This window comes from Eumetopias jubatus, unplaced genomic scaffold, assembly GCF_037043125.1.
Source record: "Eumetopias jubatus isolate StellerSeaLion01/CBP00866 unplaced genomic scaffold, mEumJub1_p1.0 scaffold_10, whole genome shotgun sequence".
NCBI classification, from domain to species: Eukaryota; Metazoa; Chordata; class Mammalia; order Carnivora; family Otariidae; genus Eumetopias; species Eumetopias jubatus.
The window spans coordinates 68466180-68487147 of record NW_028274816.1 but is presented as its reverse complement, the minus strand read 5'-3'; the positions used below and the strand labels follow the sequence as shown (position 1 = coordinate 68487147).

Below are 20968 nucleotides of genomic sequence, written 5' to 3'. Positions count from 1 at the left end.
ACCTGCTGCCACCCCCTGACCATGTCCCCTAGGCCCCAAGCACCCTACAGAACACTGCGGGAAGATTATGACTTAATGCAGCAGTCACACCCGAGCGGTCCCAGATAATGTGCATCGTAGTATTTGTGATAGTTCCCACTGACCGAGCACTTACTATGTGCTAAGTGCTCGGCGCATATGAAGTCGACAAACTATCACAGCTCCCCCATTCTAGCGCTTGGAGATGGAGATGGAGATTTGGAGAGGCAGTGTCATTTGCTCAAGACCACACAGTGGGAAAGTGCTGGAAGCAGCAGTGAGCCCAGGCGGCCAGGACTGCAGGGGCTGGCTCCCAGCTGCCCCACACGGCAGGCAGGAGGGCCAGCCCTGTGCCCACCCTGCCCCAGACATCACCGGGCTCTCCTGGGTGACAAGCCTGCAGCAGACAGCCCACCGCGGCAGGTAAAATGTCTATACTTCTGATGTTGGCTCTGAATGGAGCCTGATCCGCGCCGCCCTCAACCTCTCCTTGTAGAGATGCAGAAGCAGGCTCAGGGAGGGCGACCGGCTCCTGCAAGGTCAGGGAGCACGGCAGCACCCCCAAGTCCCAGCCCCCAGCAGCCCTGTTTCCAAAGACCCTTTCCCGCCCCTCCGGCAAACGCTCACGATCTGATGCATAATGAAAACGGCAGGATGCAAAAGCGGATGTTCAACATGATCCTAATTTTGTTCCACAAACTGGGTGGAAATGCACAAAAATGCTTCTGTTTTCTTCTCTTTGCTCTTTGGTATTTTCTGTGTTTTCTTCAGTGAGATGAGATTTTTTTTTCAAAGGCCAACAGCTCTGAGTTTTTTAGAATGAACAGGGACCAGGAGTCTGTGGAACCCAGTTCTGGTTAATAGAGAGTTGCCATAGATACCAAGCAGGGATTTACATACTCCCCAAGAACCAGAGCATAGCAGACTAGTTTTGGGCCCGTGCTGGTCTGGGTCTCTCTTCCCCTCCCTCTGGAGGGTTCAGAAGGTTCCTCAGGACCGGGAGGCCTGAGGTTATTCCTGGGTTGTCCCTGCCTGGCTCCCCAGGGAAGTCTGGGTGCCCTGGATGGCATAGGCTTCCGGGAGCTGGGCGTCTTGGCATCACCCTGGTTGGCTCTGAAGCGTGTCCCAGTGTGTACCTGGACCACGACTCTGGCCCTCACTGGTCCCCACCTCACTGTGTCCTATCCCAGACGCCTCCCTCAACCTCAAATCCCCCCGCATCCCAGCCAATCAGATCTCCATGATCCTGAGTCCCAGAAGACCAGACTCCTGCCCCCTCCCCCACAGCTGGCCTCAACCCCATGCCCCTAGTGTTCTCTGGCCCCTCGGAGACCATGGCTCGCTCCCTGTCTCCACACCTTTGCAGTCCCCCGTCTGGAACACCCTCCCTCGCGCCCCCTCCGCCCAGAGCAGGTGGCCGTGTCAGTCCTTCTAGGTTCCCAGCCCCCGGGGCCTCGTGCCGTTCTCGAAGAATCCATCAACAGTCCCCTGTGCCCTTCGGAGGTGGGGCCCCCAGCACACCCTCTGCTGAGGCGGGGCCTTCTGCAGACAGCGCCGAGCCACCTCCTGCCCGGAGAGCCCCCTGGGTCTCTGGCCTGAGAAGAGCTGACAGCTCCTTAATAGAAGCGGGCCACAGACGCGCCTGAGTGACATCGCGGCAGGCCGAGAGGCGGCGGCTTGCATCAAAGCCTCATTTTTCTCCTTCCCGTTAGGCAGTGAAACAATTTACATAAAGAGCCCCACATGTGTCTGTGACAAAGATCCATTTCTTCTCATGACTGGCCAGTGTCCCCCGCCCCCTGCTTCCCTGGGCGCCCCCCTTCAGCACCTTGGCCCACTTCCCCAGGAGTGGGGGGTCTCGGGGACCACCTCGTGCCTGGGTCACCCAGACCCGGGCCAGGGGAGAGGCCAGCCCAAAGAGCGACCGTGCCATATCTTTATTAAAACAAAAACAAAAGGAAAACCCACCAACCCTTCAGTGCCAACCAGCCGGGTCTGAGGATCTCAGTAGAGCCTTGTTCTGGTCTCAGAGGAATAAAGGGGTCTTGGCAGGACTAGGGCTGGCCACACACAGTGGCTTCACGTGCCCCTGTAAGTTCACATGTGACACGCCCCCCCTGAGCAAGTCACCTGTCCAGCATCGCAGACCAGGCCGAGAAGCCAGGTCTTTCCAGCACGGAGGCCCAAGCTCGGAGCCCATGGCCTCCCCTGCACAGCTCTTGTGAATGCAGGCTGGCCAGGCAGAGAGGCCTGGGTGGGCTCCAGGTAAAGCTCCCAAACCGTCCTGTCTCCCAATGGCCGAAACCTAAAACCCCACTGTTCTCCTGGCTTCATTTTGGGCAAAGAATTAGCCTCTCTTGGCTCGTCTATTAAGAAATGTCACCCCAAGAAGTAACAGGGCAAGTCTCAGCACCCTGTGAGCAAATGACCCGGGACACCTGGTCCTGCGCAGCCCGGGGCAGGGAGCAGAGGGAGGTTCAACCAGCCGGGCTCCCCTGGGAGTCCCCTCTGCTGACTCACTGGATGGCCTCAGGCTTCCTGCGCGTCAGGTGGGTGAGGAGGCACAACTGGATGACTTGGGGGTGGGGGTGCTCCTCACACATGCGCCTGGCAGGTGTGAGCGCCATGCATTAAAATATGATAGGATTCTTCTTGCCTGCGTACTAGAACGTGCTACGTCACCGCCTGACTCACACGGTTAAGGCCTGCAGGCTGTCGTTTGGGGCTGAGCACGCGGCCCCCTGTGTGTGGGCTTTGTTTTTTCTTTTTAACGGGATTTTAGGGGGTGCCGACTATATGTGATTTTCTTTCTTTTTTTTTAGTTTAAAGATCTTATTTATTTACTTGAGAGAGCAAAGAGAGCAAGAGCACGAGCGGGGGTGAGGGGCAGAAGGACAGGGAGGAGCAGACTCCCTGCTGAGCAGGGAGCCCGATGCGGGGCTCGATCCCAGGACCCTGGGATCACGACCTGAGCTGAGGGCAGATGCTTAACGACTGAGCCACCCAGGCGCCCCTACGCGATTTTCATCTTATGTTTACAATATACGTGGCCCGGTCCTGTGGATGATGAGGCTGCACTGGGGATGCATCTGGATTCTGAAGTTGAGGGGGCTGAGGGCCTGGCCCCACCCTTCACCCATCTTCTGGCTCCTGGCCTGGCTCACTCTCTTGGTGTCTCCCCAGTGCCCACAGGGGCCCCCTTAAATACCATGAGACCATGACAATTCTACTTCCAGGCACACAGTGAGCGGGAACACAAACCATGTGTTCTAGAATGTTCGCGGCAGCTCTACTCCTAAGATCCTCAAACTGTAAACTACCCAAACGTTCACCAAAGGTGGAAGGCACCCACTGGCGTATGCACACACTAGAATACTACACAGCAATGGGAAAAGACAAGTGCCATACACAACACGGGCAGAACCGCTTGCCGAGTAAAGAAATCAGGTCGCTGAGATTGCCTCGGGATGAAATTCGCAAGCTGACGGACGGATCTGGGGTGGGCGGTGCCCCGGGTGGGGGCACCTGGGACTTGGGGGGCTGGTGCTGCCCTTTCTGTCGCTCTGAGTGCCTGTTATATACAAGTGTGTTCAGTTGGTAACAATTCACGGGCTGTTTATTTGTGCCCTTCTCTGTACGCAAGTTAATCAAAAGTTCAAAATTAAAACAGAGACCTCAGCCTCCTTTCCTCAGTGCCTCCCGAGGCTCCTCACTTGGCTTGGGGTGAAGTACAGAACCCGTCTTGGCCTGTGTGGTCAATGTCGGCACGCCACCAAATATTTCCTCGTCGTCTCGGCCATGGGTGGCACGTGTCTCCCCTTCCCCCACCGTCCCCCAAGAAGTCAGGGTACTGGGGGGGGGCACCCGTGTTGGTCAATGGAATTCAAGTGACAGTGACAAGTGCTGGTTTAGGGAAGAACTGCACAAACCCATATGCCTCTGTCTCTTTCCCTCTGTGGCACGCAAGTGTTCCAGAAGGCTGCTGCACCGTCTGCTTGGATCCCTCGGTGACAGCAGTGAGCTGTCCCTCTGCTGTCTGGTCACAGACACGGCACCAACGAGGGATAAACCCTGTTTGAAGGTGCCGATCTTTCGGGGATGTTCGTTATGCGGCACGACTAGCCCATCCTGCCTAGTATACCGGGCATTCAAGGCTCTCTGTGGCCTGTTCCCTGACCTCTCCGGCTTTGCGAACTGGAAACATTCCGGCTGTGAGTGTGCTGGGACATCAGTTGTACAAACACACTGGGTTTTGTTGTTGCTTTTTGTTTTTCATGTCCTGTGTCTTTGGCACTCCCCGCCATGCCCCCCCACCCGCCCTGCCTCCCAGGCAGACTGCCGCATGTGGTGGCTCCCCCTCCTCGATCCCGTGGCCCCAGCCGAATCCCCCTCTCTTGCTGCTTTCCGCGGCTCCTTGAAGGCAGGCGTTGAGTTGGTGAGCAATCATTATTTCCCACGAGAACAAGCAAGGAGGGGAATAAAGACACACAGACGTGACCTCCAGCTCCTCAGGGGGGACCTCAAAGGCAGCTCCCACTTGAGCGATCACAAAGCCAGGTGCAGCCGGGAGGCTGTGAGCCTGGTGGCTCTCCAGGCCCCCTCCCAGCAGTGGCCAGGCTCCTGCGCCAACTCCTGCAGCTCCTGCAGCGGGTCTTACACCTCTCCTCCCTACTCACGGTTCTATGGGCCGCCACCCCCACCAGAGGACCTCCTGCTGGCTGGGGAAAGTTGGGGGGTACAAGGAAGGATCTGGGGGCCCCTGGGGGGAAACGGTGCTGCCGATTAACCTATTTTAGATGATATAGATTGGAACCCCACGGAAAGGATGTTTTTTTTCCCCCCGAAAGGCCTCCATTTGAGGCCACGTGATAAGTGATCCCAGCTCAGCACTGGCCTCGGATTCCCAGCTAGGAGTGCTGCCAGGGAACCTCCCAGGGCAGCAGAGTTTCAGAGTGGCCAATCATTGGGTAGCCCTGGGGGAACCTTGGCTGTGTTTTGCTCCAGCCCGGTGACAGGACAGGGCTGAATGGGAGACGCGTGGGCAAGAGTCTGGGGGTGCATCAGGGAGCCAATCGGCCATGGAAGCAAAGGCCTCCTGGACCCCCTGTGTCCCTAGGACCCCTCTTAATTCCACTGAATTGTCTCTACCTGCTCCTCCCCACGAGTCCCAAATGCCCAGCCAGTCACAGCAGGGAGGGCTCCGAGCGCATACCCCTCTTCCTCTGCACTGCCACGGGAGAGCTTGAAAGCTCAGAGAGGGTGGGCTGCTTGCTCAAAATCATACAGGAGAGCTGGTATGGTGGGCTAGCTTTCCTGCCTTGGTGTGGGGGGCTCCCTGGCTGCCAGGGGTGTAGAACTTCCCCTCGGGTCAGACTGAACCCCTTGGCTCAGCCTGCACTGTTCCATGTGAGGCCACCCCTCTCCAGCTCCCCGCCCCCACATGCTCTCCAGCCACTGGCTCCTTGTGCACATCAGGCCCTGACCTCCAGGCCTTTGCACACACACCCTTCCCTTTGCCTGGGCCCCCAAATCTCTGCCCAAAAGCCGCCTCTTCCTGGAAGCCCTCCCTGACTGCTCACCTAAGGGAGCCCTCCACCCCCACAGCCCTTCCCACTCTCTGAAATCACCTCCCTCACGTATTTGTCGACTCACCTTTTGTCAGTCTGCCCCAAGGATGGTAAGCTCCATGAGGCAGAGGGTCCCAGTCCTGAGCCAAGCACAGGGCCCGAGGCGGGGAGTGAAGCCTGTGGCTACTCCCAGGTTCCGGGACAGCCTTACGTTCACGAGTTCCTGGTTCAGCCTGCAGGCCCTTGGGCCCCGGGAGTCCTTCCTCCCTTCAGCCTGCACCTGCTGGCCCACCTCCTGAATCTGCTCTCCCTCCTCAGACTCTGCCATCTTTCTCCCAGCCCTGCCCCCTGCTCAGACCCCTCCCAGCCCCCTGGCACCCAGGAGACGGTGTCCCTACCTCATTGGCCTGGCATTCAGGGGTGACCTCCACCCACCTTCCCAGCTTCCAAACCTCGTGCCCCAGCAACTGGACACCCCGAGGAGCTCCGTGCACCTAGCAGCTCTTTCATTCCCCCCAACCTTCGAACACACCGGGCACGATCCTGGGGTGTGCCTCCCCCTCCTAGTCTGCCTGGCACAAGGCTAGCAGTAGCAGGTCTCCTTACCTCAGCTCAAGACCACCAACTCTCAACTCTCGCTGTGACTTCCCAACAGACACCTTCCCGGTCTCCCTCCCAGGCCCCCCCACCGTCCACTGTCTCATCGGTCACTTGCCCGTCGGGGTCTGACGGTATCTGCCTCCCAGCGAGCTGCCGCTTCTGCTTCCCTCACCGTGCCCCCCGCCCCATGCCGGGCACCCAGTAGGTGCTCAGAGAAAGCTAAGGAAGCGTGCTGGTGGATGTGGATGCTGAGCACAGAGGGGACAAGGAACTAGCCCAAGGTTATACAGAGAGGAAATGGGGGAGCTAGGACTTGAACCCAGGACTCCAAGACACAGGCTGGTTTCACTGCCATGGGCCACTGCCATCCAAGCACGCAGTTCGAGGACGCTCCAGGGGCTCTGGGGATGGGGCCATCTGTCGGGGCTCCTTCCCGGGCTCCTCTTGCCATCTCCCCACAGCCATGCCTTGTGGCCAAACTGCTCCTCCCATAAGCCAATCCCCAAATTCTGGGAGGTGAGGGCTTCTCCCTGGGGCCTTTCTCGGTGTGGCCCTGGGCGGCTGGGGCTGGGTGGACGGTGCCACCATTTGGCAGCTGAGGAAACCAAAGCTCAGAGAGGTTAAGGGATCTGCCCCCGGCCACACGGCTGGTTTCCACCTCTGGCTCTGAGAAGCTATCTGGCTTCTGGGTGGGGGCTCTGGGAGTGGGCAATGGGCTGCAGGGGCCCCTCTCCAAAGCAGGGAAACCTGGGGCCAGGGCTCCAACTGAGCTGCCATCAACCCCCAGCACCCAGAAGCTCCCAAAAGGCCAAGGGGTACTGGACTGAGCCAAACTTTTGGGTATAGTCTGGGTGACTTTGGCCTTGATGCCAAGCCTCCTCCGGATCTCTGGTTCCTGAAGCTTTCCTCAGGGTCGCTGGGCCCTCACTGTCTACCTTTTGATCACCATAGTGTTGAACACACACTCACATGTCCTGGGCACTCGTCCGTCTCTCCCCCAAACCTGGCAGCACTGTGGGGGCAGAACCTCGTCAAGATCTCCAGGCCTGCCCACACAGGGTTCTGACCAGGAGGGAGCCCTTTTAGCAAATGTCTGTGAAGTGAGTGAATGGACCGTTATGCGTTTCCTTCCCTTCTGTAATGGTCCACGGGCCGCCTCCTCCAGGATGCCCTCCCTGAACACCCTACCCCCTCTACCCTAATCAGTGGGAGCCCTTAGTAAGCACAGATCTCACCCCCAGACTCAATTTAACCCCAGAGCTAAATCACAGCATCCCTGTGGGCTCCACCCAACTTCTGCTCACTCACCTCTGGGGATGGAGTGCTCACCTCTTTCTAGAATTCTTCAGTCAGCACCTACTGGGTGCTAGCCTCTGTGCTGGGTGCTGGGTGCTAGGTGCAGCAGCAGGAAAGCTGAGGCTTCTGCCCCCGAAACAAGCACCGGACATTCTAGGTCAGCTGGGTCCCCTCCGGGTGGCTCAGCTCTTGGCAACCTTCACCCCTGGATGCGTGAGGACATGGAGAACTATTCCCAATGCATTAAGTGAGAAAAGCAGGTCACCACAGGGATGCAGCAAGACTATGATGCCACTTCGGTCTTAAAAAAAAATCTGTAACTGCCTGGTTCTGGAGCAACTGGGCCCAAAATGTGACCCGGCCATCGGCAGGTGGTAAAGGTCCCAGGGGAGCCTTATTTTCCTGAGCCTCTTGTCTATTTGCTGAATTTTCCACAATGAACGTATATTATTCGTCACTAGGGGGGAACTCTGCCAATTGACGCCTCCTCTTGGCTGGGCTGAAGTCTGCGTCCCCGTTTGTGTCCTGCTTTCTGGAGCACCACAGAGCAAGTGAGAGAACTTGTGGGAAGCACCCTGTAGGCTCCCTGCCCGGGGGGGGGGGCTTGCGCTTCTCCAGGTAACCCCCCAGACCCTCACCTGGGCCCTGGCCGGCCCCACGAGCAAAGGCCTCACACCCTGCCCACGCTTCGCTTCCCTTGTGGAGTCTGTACTGATCTGCGCCCCCCCGCCCCCGCCACTGTGATGACAAGTTCCCCATGGCAGAGACCGCAGGCCCAACACGGGGCTGGGCATACAGTAAGTGCCTCATAACAGCTTGCAGAGAGGGGCCTCTGCTTCATGCCTAGCAAGTGGTCTCCCCTCTCCAGGACGACGACGAGGGTGCTAACGGCAGCACCTGCAGGTGGTAGCGATTCACCCACCCCAGCGTCCCTGCACTGGAACCAGAGAGACGACATCTATGGCTCTTCTGCAGGCCCAGATCCGACTTTGTTCCTCCCTAGTCTAAAATCTTCCATAGCTCCCCAGTGTCCTGAAATAACCACCCCCACTCTGAGCTTTGCATCCAAGGTCTTGTACCCTCTGGCCCCTGGTCCCTCCCCCAGGTCCTCTCCTCCACCAAAACAGGTCAGCTTATAGTCCACCGGCCAACGGGTCTGCTTCATGCCCCTGGGCCTTTGCATATGTTAGTCCCTGTCTCCAGAACAGGCGGACCCACCCCTATTCATCCTTCAGAACCCTGCCCAGGTGCCGGCTCCTGGGAAGAGCTCTTCCTGATCCCTTACCCTCCCCCAGATCTGGTGAGTTGCCCCTCCCATTCCTGCTCTTCAAACACACATTGATTATCGCACTCAATGCAATTAAGGGTTGACAAGTCTGTCTCCTACCAAACCGGACGCGACGGGGACTGGGCCTTTTGTCTTTGTTTTAAATCCCCGGTGCCCAGATACCGCCTGCAGACAAACAGGCACTCAGGAGCGTCTCGCTGACAGGTGGGTGAGTCGGTAAACAACATCTGCACAGCCCTTTACAGTTTACGAAGCCTTTTCCCGTCCTCCATCTCACTGGGTACCTTTCACCAGGGCGGCAGGGAGGGGAGGCTCAGGCTGCCTTCGAAGGGCCTTCGGGGCCCCCTTCTCCCCGCCTGGGCAAGAGCTAAGTCTTGCCGGGCCCCTCCGCAGGGCTCCCCAAGAGCAGCCCGGACACCCTTTCAGCAGGAAGCCAACTGTTTCCCCTGCCGAGGGCTCCCCCCCGCCCCCTGGGGGAGCCGCTGGCTGGTGCCCAGGTGGCGGCCGGTTGGGTAGAGGCTGGGGTGAGGCCGCCATCCCGCCCAGAGCTGTGGGATGCGTTGGGCTGGAGCGGCATCTCCACCAGCGAGTCTTGGTAACAGTTGCTATGTAAAACGCTCGGAGGGGGAATTTACTGTCAGCGTTAATAATAGATGAAGGTTTCAGAATTTTTGATGCCTTACGTTCTAAGCTGTTTGATTTATAATGTCTCTGGAAAGGGAGAGAGGAGGGTGGGGGCGAGGGAGGAGGCCCAGAGGCGTGAGCTGGGAGCTCGTGCCTCGCCCCCTCCCCCACCTTTGACACACCAGGAGGGAAACTGAGGCCCGAGGGGAGAAGCCACGGAGCCATGTGACCCGGTGCCCGATGCCGCCTGGGTCCAACGGGAGGAGAAACTAAGTCCCGGCCCCTCCCGCCCTGCGCCCGGGGTTGTTTTGATGGATTACGGCTTCTCCTTTTAGCGTGAGCAGGTGTATCTCAAGTAGTCTCCGGAAGCGGTGCTGATGGGCGCCTGTGGCGGGGGCTGTGTGGGGCTGATTACAGGCGCTCGGAAGGCAAAATGCAAGTCGCAACTTCCCTTCTGCTTAGCTGCCAGTGGTGGTTATTGTTGAGTCGGGGGGGGGGGGGGGGGAAGTATCCTCCCTTGGAGTGCAGGCGGCCCGGCTGGGCAGGAAGCAGGGCCGTTGGCCCGGCTCCTCAGAGCCTGAGGGGCTGGAGCAGGGGGGGGAGAGGGGGCAGGGGCGTGGGGCGCCGTCCTGGATGCAGGAGGCCCGGCCCCACGGTGGCCGCTGGGTCCCCTGTACACATGCCCGCACACACACCGGAGCTTGGGCTCAGGCCACCCCCACGAGTGGCAAAGCTGCTCCCCTGCGGAGGTGACCCCAAATTGAGCTGGTTTTAGAGGGGGTGCCTTCCCTTTGGGCTTTCCCACCAAGCCTTTGCCCATGCTGCTGTTTTCATCTGGGATTCTCTCCCGCCTCTTCCAACCCTCCTTGGCCTCTTAGGCCAGGCTAGGAAATCTTCCCTGAGTCAGCAGCTGGACGGGCTCTCTCCTCCCTGGATCCCCAAGACCCCGGTCTTTGGGCCAGAGAAACTGGGCCTGGGGGGGGTGTCCCAACACCCAGATGACACCCCCTCACCTCCACAGCTCTGTCCCCAAAAGTCACGTCATCTCCCACTTACAAATGGGGGTGTGTCTGGGCTCATTCCTGCCTCATTCCTCAGGCCCTGAACGCATGCAGGAGCCCGCACGACCACCACTCCAAGCAGATGGGAGAACTCTGCCCCTCCCTGGCCTCCATTTCCCCCTGCAGGGATCCGCTGCCCAGCATTCGGCACAGGCCTGGTGCGGACCCACCAGTAGCTATGGGGCCCGTAGGAGGAGAGCGACACCCCGTCCCCCACAGACACCCTCTTGGGGCAGCACATGAGGGCCCACAAACTCTGCAGAGCTGTTAATAACAGTGACCATAACCGTGACCAGAACACCATCCTTGCTGGCTAAGCCCCTCACCCCAGAGAGAGAGGCCTCCTCTGACCGACTCTACAGCAGCCCCCTCTCCCCGGCCGCCCATCCCACGTCCCTGCTTCATCACTGACTGGCTCACCTGCTTTTTTCAGGGTCCCCCATTCACACATCCGCTTCACAGACAAGGGCTTTTGTATGTGCTGACCACCACTGTGCCCTTAGCACCTGGAACAGCCTGGCATACAGCAGGTGCTCGCCAGGCACTGAGCTGAATGCATAAAGGAAGGAAGGAAGGAATGAACACTGCCTCTGTGTGTTGTGTGGAGCCCTCCCTGAGCCCTCCCAGAAACCAGGGCGGCCTGAGGGCATGGGGCTCAGCAGCGGGGTGCAAGGGCATGGGTACAGTCACGGGCTTCATCCCCTCACTCATTCACTCCTGCTGCACCCAGGCGTCCCCGGGCACCCGCCACTTCAGTGCCTGCGCTGGGCTCTTAAGTGTGCTAGACTCCAGAGTGCCCTCAAGTGGGGACCCTGCAGCTCCCATCCCAAGGGGAGCCAGGACACACAGACCTACCCACAGGCTCTTAATCACCCATACCCCAAGGGGGCAGCCCTGGCCCTCCTGACCCTCCAGAGCGGCTGGGGCTCAGGCAAGGACTGGAGGCATGGAGGGCTCTCCGGTGCTGACAGGGTGGCTGAGCCCCAAGGCAGAGGCTTCTCCCTGGAGGTAAGGAGACGTCCGGGGAGGTCTGCCTTGCCAGACCCCACCCCCTGTCCCACTCCTCCAGGAAGTCAGCCCCTGCAGGAACTGAGTATCGCTCACTCACCAAATACTCTAAGGCCCTCCTCTGAGGCAGGCCCCGTGGGGCACATGCTGGGGACACGGAAGAATGGGACATGGTCTCCAGCCGGAGGACACCCCAAGAGTCACACTGATTATATTATCTGCAAGAGAGGCTAGGGGGGGACTGCGGAGTGCCAGGTGCCGGATTAGGAGCTGGGCTTTGTTCAGAGAGCCACGAAGTGACTCAGTCCTATCTGTGGGTGAAGGGCTCGGGGAGGGCATGGCTGGGCCCAGGCTAGGAGAGATGAGCAGGGAAGAAGAGATGGTGTGTGTGTGTGTGTGTGTGTGTGTGTGTGTGTGCCTGTGTGTGGGGGTGTGCCCCCTTTCCTGGCTCAGGAAAGCACCCCTGTTGGTGGGAACCCTGACTGATGGTGACTGAGAGTGCTGCCTGCGGAGGGGGCCTTAAGCGATCATGGACCCCCGACATCTTCAGTCCCCAGAGGGCGGGGATCCCTGAGGAGGCTGTGTGCAGCCTGTAGGTGGGGAGGGTCTGAGGGTCTCCAGGAGAGAGGACCCCGGCGTGGAGAGCTCTGCTTCAGGGGTGTGGCAGCCTCTGGCCTCCCCGAGCTTCCTGGTCTGGGCTCTGCTGCCCTCCGGCAGGCTGAGCTGGGATGGGAAGTCACTGAGGGTGGCCGCCGGGACCTGGGCAAACAGGAAATGCCAACTCACCCTTGCAGTCGGCTCCGGTGCCCGATGCTCCCCTTGGCCTGTGTAACCCCAAGTCTGAGCCTCTCCTTCCTGCTCCAGCTCCTCCCACCCCAGGCCTCCCCGTCTTGCCGCCCTCACCAACCCCGCTTGCCAGGCCTTCTCATATGATGGTCATGAAGCCAAGCTGCTAGGAGCCTTGAGCCCACTTCATCAGCCACTTATCACTCGTTCATTCAGCAAAGCTGCATTTTACACCGTGTGCCAAGGCCCTGTGTCTAGGGCTCTCAGATCAGCGCTGGGGTGCTGCCAGGCTGCTGGGGAGACAGTGCATAAACAGGCCTGCCAAACCAGGGTGGCAGCACTGTGACAGGAAAGCCCAGGCTGCACGAGCCCAGAGGAGGCCTCTAACCAGTCCAAAGGTCAGGGAAGGCTTCCAGAATGCCGGCTGCAGGGTGTGAGGTGTGGTCAGGCAGGGCCTGAGCGACTGCCTCTCCCCTTCCTTGGCTCCTTTCTGGCCCACTCCAGAGCTTTCGTTCATCAAGTCTCCCCAGATAGGTAGATCTTCTCCACCCTAAAAGACCACCTTCCGCAGAGCCTCAGTTTTCCTGATGTATAGAACGGACCCAATGAGTCCCTCAATGTCAACTGGGTGAATATTTACATGCTAGGTGCCCCCCTACCTACTATTCTCCTCCCCACTCTCTGCTGAGACACAGGCCCAGCTGCCCTGACCATTTTCCTATCCCAAGCGAAGCCTGTGGGCAGCTCTCAACCACTGCCCAGTAAAAGCCCAGGATTCTAGAAGCACCAGGAACCAAGTGTTAGTGGGTGAGGGCTGCTGGGTCATTTGCTGCGGCTTTTATGATGGGGCTTATGGAAGGTCTTCTAGTCAGCAGTGATGTGCATAATTTCTGTAACTTCATTAGTGCCACTAACCTGAATTGTCATGGGAGGCAGGAGGGCAAGCGAAGATGGGGGTTAGGGCATGCTATATGATGCCTTTGTACAAAATAGGGAAAGACACCCCAGGTGCCAGGCTGCACAGCTTAGCTAGTGGAGTGCAGGCTGGATTTCTGCCAGGAACCCTTGTGCAATGTACAACTCATACAACTGTGCCCTTTGGCCCTAAGTTCAGGTGTCATCATGGAGGCCTTTCCCCAAACAGGTCTCTCCTGCTTTTCAGACCACTCAAGCCAGGTGTGAGAACTTCCTGAAATCAAATACAAAGTGTGTGTGTATGTGGGTGCACAGGCACATTTTTTTCTGAAGACAATGCAGAACTTTTTTTCCAATTCCCAAAGGGTTCAGAGTTCGTGGAGTCTAGACTTGAATCTGGGCCCAGGGTCTGGGATAAAGAGTGGTAGAGGGGTCTCGCTAGAGCCTGGGGAAGGATTTGAATGTGTTCAGGGACACGAACATTCGCCATTCCATTTCTCAAAAACTGGACTTAAGATTCTATTTTTTTTTAAGGATTTCATCTTTCTTTGGAGGGGGGAGGGGTTGAGGAAGAGGGACAGAGGGAGAAGGAGAGAGAGAGAATCTTACGCAGGTTCCACGCCAAGCCCAGGTCAGAGGCCAACTCTGAGATCAGGACCTGACCCAAAATCAAGAGACCCTTAAGTGACTGAGCCACCCAGGCACCCCTGGATTTAAGATTCTGAGCATCAAAACCACACAGGCTTGAAAAAGGGGTGATTCCCGGGCCCCACCCCTTAAGATATGTAAATGAACTTGCCCCTGATACACACTGCCAAGCTGCTGAAGCTCTGATTTAATACTATCTTGTGGCTGGCTCTGCTGCATGCTGTATTTTTTCTTTTGGTGTTGGTGGGGAACAACGTATATACCCCACAGTCCATCAAAACCCTAAAAAACATATCCATGGATAACTGTATAACTGATTTCATGACTTCAGCTCCCTTTCTGCTGTCAGAGTGCCGTGGGGGTAGAGCTGTGGAGGTTATGTCACACGCATCCCGTCAAGCCAGGGAAGGGCAGGGTGAGTGCTCCACAAAGCAGAAGTCAGAGTCTCTGGCCCTAACCCGAACGTGTGCTGAGCAGCCCTCACCAGCTCATTTCTGTTTCACGGCTGCCTGCTAGGGCCAGCCCCAGGGCTCCCCATCTGGCCAACACAGTGGGCCATTCACCAGGGGCACACACCAAACCAGGCTCCTCTGGCCTGGGGTCCAGGCCAGACACTCACCCCATGGCCTGGCCTTGGACACAAGCTCTTCTGTGTCTAAGGAGTGAAGGAGCATCTGTCTCCCTTTCTCCCAAGTCCCAGCATCCAGCACTGGGCCTGCCAAGGAGGCCTCCGGGGCAGCCTGATGAATGGATTCATTCAACAATACAAATTGAGCACCTACTGTGTGCCAGACCGCAGACAGCCCCCCTCGCCCACCCCATGGCACTCTGTCTGGTGCGGGAGGAGGAGGCGCAAATAAAGGTACAGTTGCAAGGGAGACGAGCTGTTAAGCAGAACAGGGCAAGCGGTCTACGTGGAAAGCTTCCTGAGGAGTGAGGAATGGGCCAGGGAAAGGGAAGTAGAGTGCCCAGGAACAGAGAATGGGGTGCGAAGGCCCTACGGTGGGAAGGGGCGGCAGAGGCCAGCGCGTTAAGTATGATGGTCAGCCCCTGGGGCAGGTTGGCCACTAGGGACAGGTCAGCGGGGGTGGACCACCAAGTGCTGGCCCAGTCGGGCCTCTCACTCTCAAGACCCCGGGGGGCCAGAGAAAACTACAAGAGGCAGAGCCGCGGGCACCAGACGCCCTTTGTCGGGGGCCGCCATCATGGCGCACTCACCCCCCCAAACCAAGCTCCCAGGGCTGCTGTTCCGGAAGCCCCGCCCTTTTCCAGCCGCGCGCGGCCGCGCCGGCTTGTTAATCACGGGCCGCGCGCGGCTGAGGAGTGACACGCCTCGCCCAGGTGCCCCGCCCACACGGGTTAGCCCCGCCCATTTCCGGGGCCGGGCGGGGCTCCTGGGGCCGCCCCGCCCCTCCGCAGCGTGACGGCTAATCAGGGACGCCGGCCCGGGTTGGGGGCTGGGGCTCGTGCGAACACAAAAGGCAGGAAATACAAGGCGTCTCTGGCGCTGTAACCATGACTACCTGCGCCCTCGCGCCGCCCCGCGCCCTGTCGTGGGACCGACCCTCCGACAATGAGAGCAGGATGCTAGAGATTGGCAGATATCCCTCCCGCACTACGCTGGGCCGCCCCCCACCACGTGGCCGCGAGACCCCGGGCCCCCACTCCTTCGTCATTGAAAAGGGGTCACAATTTGCCCAGGGCTGAACTCACTCATTAATTTCAACACTTATTGAGCGCCAATTGTGTTCAGGGGCTAGAGATCCACTACTGAACAAGAGAGATTAAAAACAAAAAATCCAGGGGCACCTGACTGGCTCCATCGGCGGAGCATGGGGCTCTTTATCTTGCGGCGGTGAGTTCCGGCCCCCACGTTGGGGGTAGAGTTTACTTAAAAAACAATCCGGCCCTGGGGTAGGATTATACTGTAGGGAGGTGGGGAAAGGGAGGCAGCCAACAAACAAAAACAAATATGTAAAGTGTACAGGACATTAGAAGGTGACCAAGTGCTTTGGAGAAAACAGTAAGGAGAGTGGAATGTGGGGGAGATGGTTTGTAGTTTTAAATAGGATGATCTGGTAGGTCTCGTTAAGAGGTGACATTTGAGGTAAGTCTGAAGGGGAGAGGAAATCAGCTGCATGGCTATCTGTGGTGAGAGCATTGGAGTCAGAGCCTGAGCAAACAGCCAGTGCAAAGGCCCTGAGGCATCAGTGTGCATGATGGAGAATAAGGAGGCCACCGTGTCCAATAGCTGAGTAAACCAAGGGGAGAAGAGGAGACGAGGCCCGAGGTGACAGCAAAAAGATCCAGGCCCCCTGAGGAACTCAGCAGGTGTTCAGCCTAGTCAATTATTTGCTCCTCACCTTCTTCCTTTCATGGTGTCCCCTCTCCTCCTCCTTCCTCTTCTTCTCTTCCCATGCCTCCTCTTCTCCTCCACAGACTAGGAGACATTTCCTCTTCAGCATTGGTTGGAAGGAACTGGGTCACTGGTCTGGGTAACAAACCTGGCTCTAGAGGGGAAGGCAGAGACAGGAGCCAAGAAGCCAGACTCCCTCAGCCTTTCTTTGCATGAGCTGTTACCTCCGCCTGGAATGCCCTTCCTATCTCTCAATCTGACAAACTACCACCTTCGCCTTCAAGGGACAATCGAATGTCACCTCCTCCGGGAAGCCTGGGCTCCCTGGCTTGGGAGGATGCCACTCCCCAGAGCTATCCTCCAAACAGACCGCATCACAGCCCTGACCAACGTCCCCCTGCAGCTCTCCCACCAGGGCTATTTGTCCTTTCTCTGCACGGGGTGAGAGGCAGGGGACTGCTGCTAAGTGGCAGAAAGGCCAGCCGGAGAGCACCTGCAATTCATAAGGGGCTGGGAGACAAAACCCAGAGTGGACAGCCAAGAGTTGGTCGCCACGTGTGTGCCTTCCCGCTGTGCGCACAAACCTGTGCAAAGGCTTGGGAATGAGAGTCTCCCCCGGACACCGGTGGTGTGTTTCTCGGAGGGACTTCCGACAGGTAGACTTGAAGGAAGCGAGGCAGGGTCCTTGAATCCACTCTGCCCCTTCACAGAGCATTTAAACCTCAGCCACCTCATTTGTGAATAGGCACAGTAATAATGCCCGCCTGGCAGGGCTGTTAGGCAAACGAAATGAGCCAACGTGAGAAAAGCGCTTACGACCACGGTAAGGACTCAGTAAAGGTTGGCTCTGGTGGTTAAAGAGTAACCCAAACGGGAGGCCTTGGATTCGACAAAACCGACATCCTGCCGCAGAGCCACAGCTGGACTACATTTCCCACTCTCCTTTGCAACTGGGCATGGTCACATGACTTGAATTCCAGCCAATGGAATGTGAGTAGGAATGATGCACCCACTCCAGCCGTGAGGACCGTGATGAGGTCACAGGGGAAGGCTAAGAGCTCTCGCCCCATGGAGGAAACCGTCCACCAACCAGAAATTCTCGCTACCCTCACGCACGGAGAATAAACTAGAAATGTTAGGGTGTGTCTGTTACTGCAACTAGCCTTATCCTAACTAGCACATGGATTCACTTACCCATTTGCTCATTTACTCCTTCAATGAATATTTTTGAGGGCCTGTATGTCCCATACTGGGTGCTAGGGATGCAGAGGGGGTGAGTCCTGCCCTCCTGGAGACTACTTAGTGTGCAGAAGAAGGCCGTCCTTAGTAAATACCAAGGGCAGGGGTACTGGGACATGGAGGCTTCCCCGAGATGGGATCTAAAAGAGAGAGGAGGGAGTCTAGATAGAGCTCCAGGTAGAAAGACCAGTAGTGGTGAAGGTCCTGTGGGTCTGAGGGAACACGGGCCATTTCCTGGAACCAAGAGGAGGAAAGATGAGGTCCAAGTGATCTGTCATCATTGTGGCTCCCTTCTGAGCCTCAGTATTCTCATCTTTAAATGGAGGCCACACTGATAACTAATAACACTCCCTCACAGGGCATCTCCGGATCTCGGAGGAGAAAACCCCACAGGCAAGGTGCTGCTGGGTGCTTGTTCATTCGGGATATTGCCCAAAGTGGGCAGAAAGGCCTCTGATGCCTGGGGGGCAGGGAGGGGTGGTCAGCTCAGAAGGTGAGCAGGGCTGTCTCTGGGGCTCAGGAGGCAGGAGCAGGGAGGGAGAGTTGCTGCTATTAAGGCTCCTGACACGAGGGCTAAATATCAAGGATCGTCTCCAGCCGGGAGAGCCATTAGGCAGCAGCGGAAGTGCTGACTCTCTGGGGAGGCGGGCGGACCGTCCCTGGAGGCAGCTCAGCAAGCTGGTGCTAAGAGCGGAACTCTCTGCCGACGGGCAGATGCTGGCCACCATTCAATCTCTTTATGGACAGGGACAGTTGATATGGGCATTGCAGGATTTGTGGAGAGGTCCAGGAGGCCCCCGGGGGGCTGATGTGTTGGGCATTTCCCTGATGCTTGATGCCAGCCTGACTGCTGTCTCCTGAGGTCAGAAGCAGGAAAAAACATAGCAGATCTGGGACGTATGCCTGTCGCCAGGTAACTAAAAGGAGACAGGCAGGCAGGGGGTTGCAGGCAGGGGAGGTCTCCCTCGGAGCTGGAGGCCCCAGTGAGACCACTGGAGCCCCTTGCAGTGGGACGTTGCCCCAACTCACATATCTGCTGTGGCTCCCTAGCTCTCCGCTGCCAGTATTGAAGGCTCTCCATGACTCAAGCCCCCCTCTGCTTACTCTAGCATTACACACCTTCATGCCCCAGCAGCTCCCACTGCCATGCTTTTGCACTTGCTGTTGCTTCTGCCAGGCATGCCAGACTCACCTCCCATCCCCTAACTTCTTTTCTGTCATCTTTTAAGAACCACTTGGAGTTCTAATCCTGGCTGAGTGAGTTGGCCAAGCAACCTCCCCTCTGATACTTAGCTTACTCATCGAGAACATGCAGAAGCTATTTCCTACCTCACAGGGTTGTTGGTGCAAATTAAACACGACAACGTATGTGAAAAGCACCTAATGGCATGTGGCACAAAGCAGTTATTTAAAAAGCAGGACCCCCCCCCAAAAAAAAACCCAAAACTTAACCAATGGCACTTAGCAATAGCACCTCTTCTGGGAAGGCTTCCCTGACCACAAAGCCCGGTTTAGGTTAGGTGCCTTCTCGTTTGGTCCCTACCTTCCTGGGCAACCCGTGGCTTGACACCACATGAGCCAGCAATGACTTATTCGGGCATCTGCATGTATCCCCACTAGACTGTGAACACCTTGAGGTCAGGGACGTTTCGTGGTGGATGCCAGGCCATACAGTCGGTGTTGGATGAGAGGATAAAGAAGGGGTGGATGGCACTGGCCCGACCTCAGACTCCTCATGTATCCCATGAGCTAAAAACACAAGCTTGATTTGCCCCTGGGAGGTGAGAGGATAGCGCCTCAAATGCCCTGGAACCCCAAGATTCTCAGCCTCTGTGCCCAGGACCGGCTTGCCAGGACAGTGCTCTGTCAGCTGCCCTCCAACTCTGCCCAGAGCAGTCCCGACCTCAGCCGAGGCTCCCATCTCCTTCCCGGGCTGCCACTAATGGCAGCTTCCAGGGACGGGGACAGGCCTACTCCTTTTCCCTCATCCTCTGCCAAGCCGTCGGTCAGCCAGTGGCCAAGTGCCAAGTAGCCAGCCTGAGCTCAGAGCTGGCTGGATAGGGGGTGATAAAACATCCCAGGTGGCCCCAGGGGCTCGGAGAAGCGATGTGTGTGGGGTCCATGAGCTGTCTCCATTTCTTCTAGAAACCTCAGGGGTACCGTGCATTTACCCAAACGAGGCCTCAGTGACACAAATCTAGCAGTGCCCCTGCTCTGGGCCAGAAGGCTGTCAGCTCGAGGCCCTGCTGGCTATCTCCCCCACCCAAAGCTCGGAAAGGCAGTTATGGATGTCTTTGATTAATAAGAAATGGGGGCAATGAATTAATCATTATGTAATAAATGCAGTTTGTTTGGCAGCCGTATCTTTCAAAAAAACATGGCTGTGTGTGTGAGAAATAATGAAGAGGTCCCTTGATAAACACATATGGCACTCTGGGGGAGGCCACGGTTCTTGCCCCAGGAGCCCCTGTACTTGAGGGGAGGCGGTGACAGCCACGGGCACCTAGGGGCTGGTGGAAGCACCTGACCAGAAGTGCACAGAGGGACAGAAGCAGGCCAGGTGGCAGCAGGTGGGTGGAAATCGGGCAGAGAACGGTGGTGGCTTGTTGTAAACCCCTTAGGACGGGGTCCTGGGCTCAGCCACGTCCTCCACCCTCCTGCCCAGCGCCAGGGACAAGCCCAGCGGCTTCCCTCGTCCTGGGTCGGCTGCCTGCCTCACTCTGAAAGGAGAGGCATGAACAGATGTTTCCTTGAATCAGGAAAATAACGTTGGCTCCCAGATGGGCTGCGTCGCGGAAGCGCGTCCTCGCCCTCCCTCCCTTTGTGACAAGGTCTTTCTTTCTGGGGAGCAGCTGAGCGTCAGAGGGTGGTGGGTGGCGGCAGTGGCACCAGCGGGGCATCTGCCGGCTCGGTCATCACCCGCGTCCCTGGAGGAGGACTTGGAAAGCACAAAGGCCTCCGCCCGCGGCTGTCGGCAGCGCGGGTCTGCCAGGTGCTGGTGGAGGGCAGGCTGCCCGGAAAGGGGGAACGGGGGGCCTGAGGGCCGGGCGCTCCCCGGGGCTGGGAGCCGATCCCGGCCGGGGAGGAAGGCGCCGCAGGCCCGGCCGCCCCACGTCGCGCCCGCCCACGTCAGGAGCCGCACGGCGTCCATTCCCGGTCCTCGCCCCAGACCCCGCCCTCCCCGCCCGCGTCCAATCGCCGCCGGCACAGCCGCTCCCACCCCCGCCGCCGGGCCCGCCCTCCCCTCCGGCCACGTCCCGGCCACCAGCGCTGCTCAGCGGCGCCCCGGACCACCGCACGAGCCTCCCGGGATGGGGGGGCTCCCTGGCCCCCTCACCCTCCTGCAAGCTCTGCTGGATGGAGACCGTTTTCAAATACACACGCCGGACCAGGTCACTTCCCTGCTTAAAACCCTGCAGCGGCTCCTACTACTTACAGAAGAAAGCAGAGACTCCGGCCCAGGCGTCCCGGGGCCCCGCGCCCCCCCCCGCGCCCCCCCCGCGCCCCCGGCCAGTCTCCAGCATACACACGCTGCGCGCCGCCGCCAAGCTCTCACGGGTGG

The 20968-nt window shown here is 58.3% G+C and overlaps 1 protein-coding gene across 3 annotated transcripts in view; it reads right to left on the bottom strand.

Annotated features, from left to right (window-relative positions):
- The window catches only part of RAI1 (retinoic acid induced 1), a 116842-nt gene that overhangs the window by 35760 nt on the left and 60114 nt on the right, over positions 1-20968 (bottom strand). The window contains exon 1 of one of the 3 annotated variants that reach the window (XM_028089585.2): positions 12249-12279. The exons of 1 other annotated variant lie outside the window; for it this stretch is intronic. The gene's annotated coding sequence lies outside the window, so the exon portion shown is untranslated. Of the gene's footprint in view, positions 1-10874; positions 10995-12248; positions 12280-20968 lie in introns of those variants that run through there. One more of the 3 variants, XM_028089584.2, reaches the window with a different exon arrangement.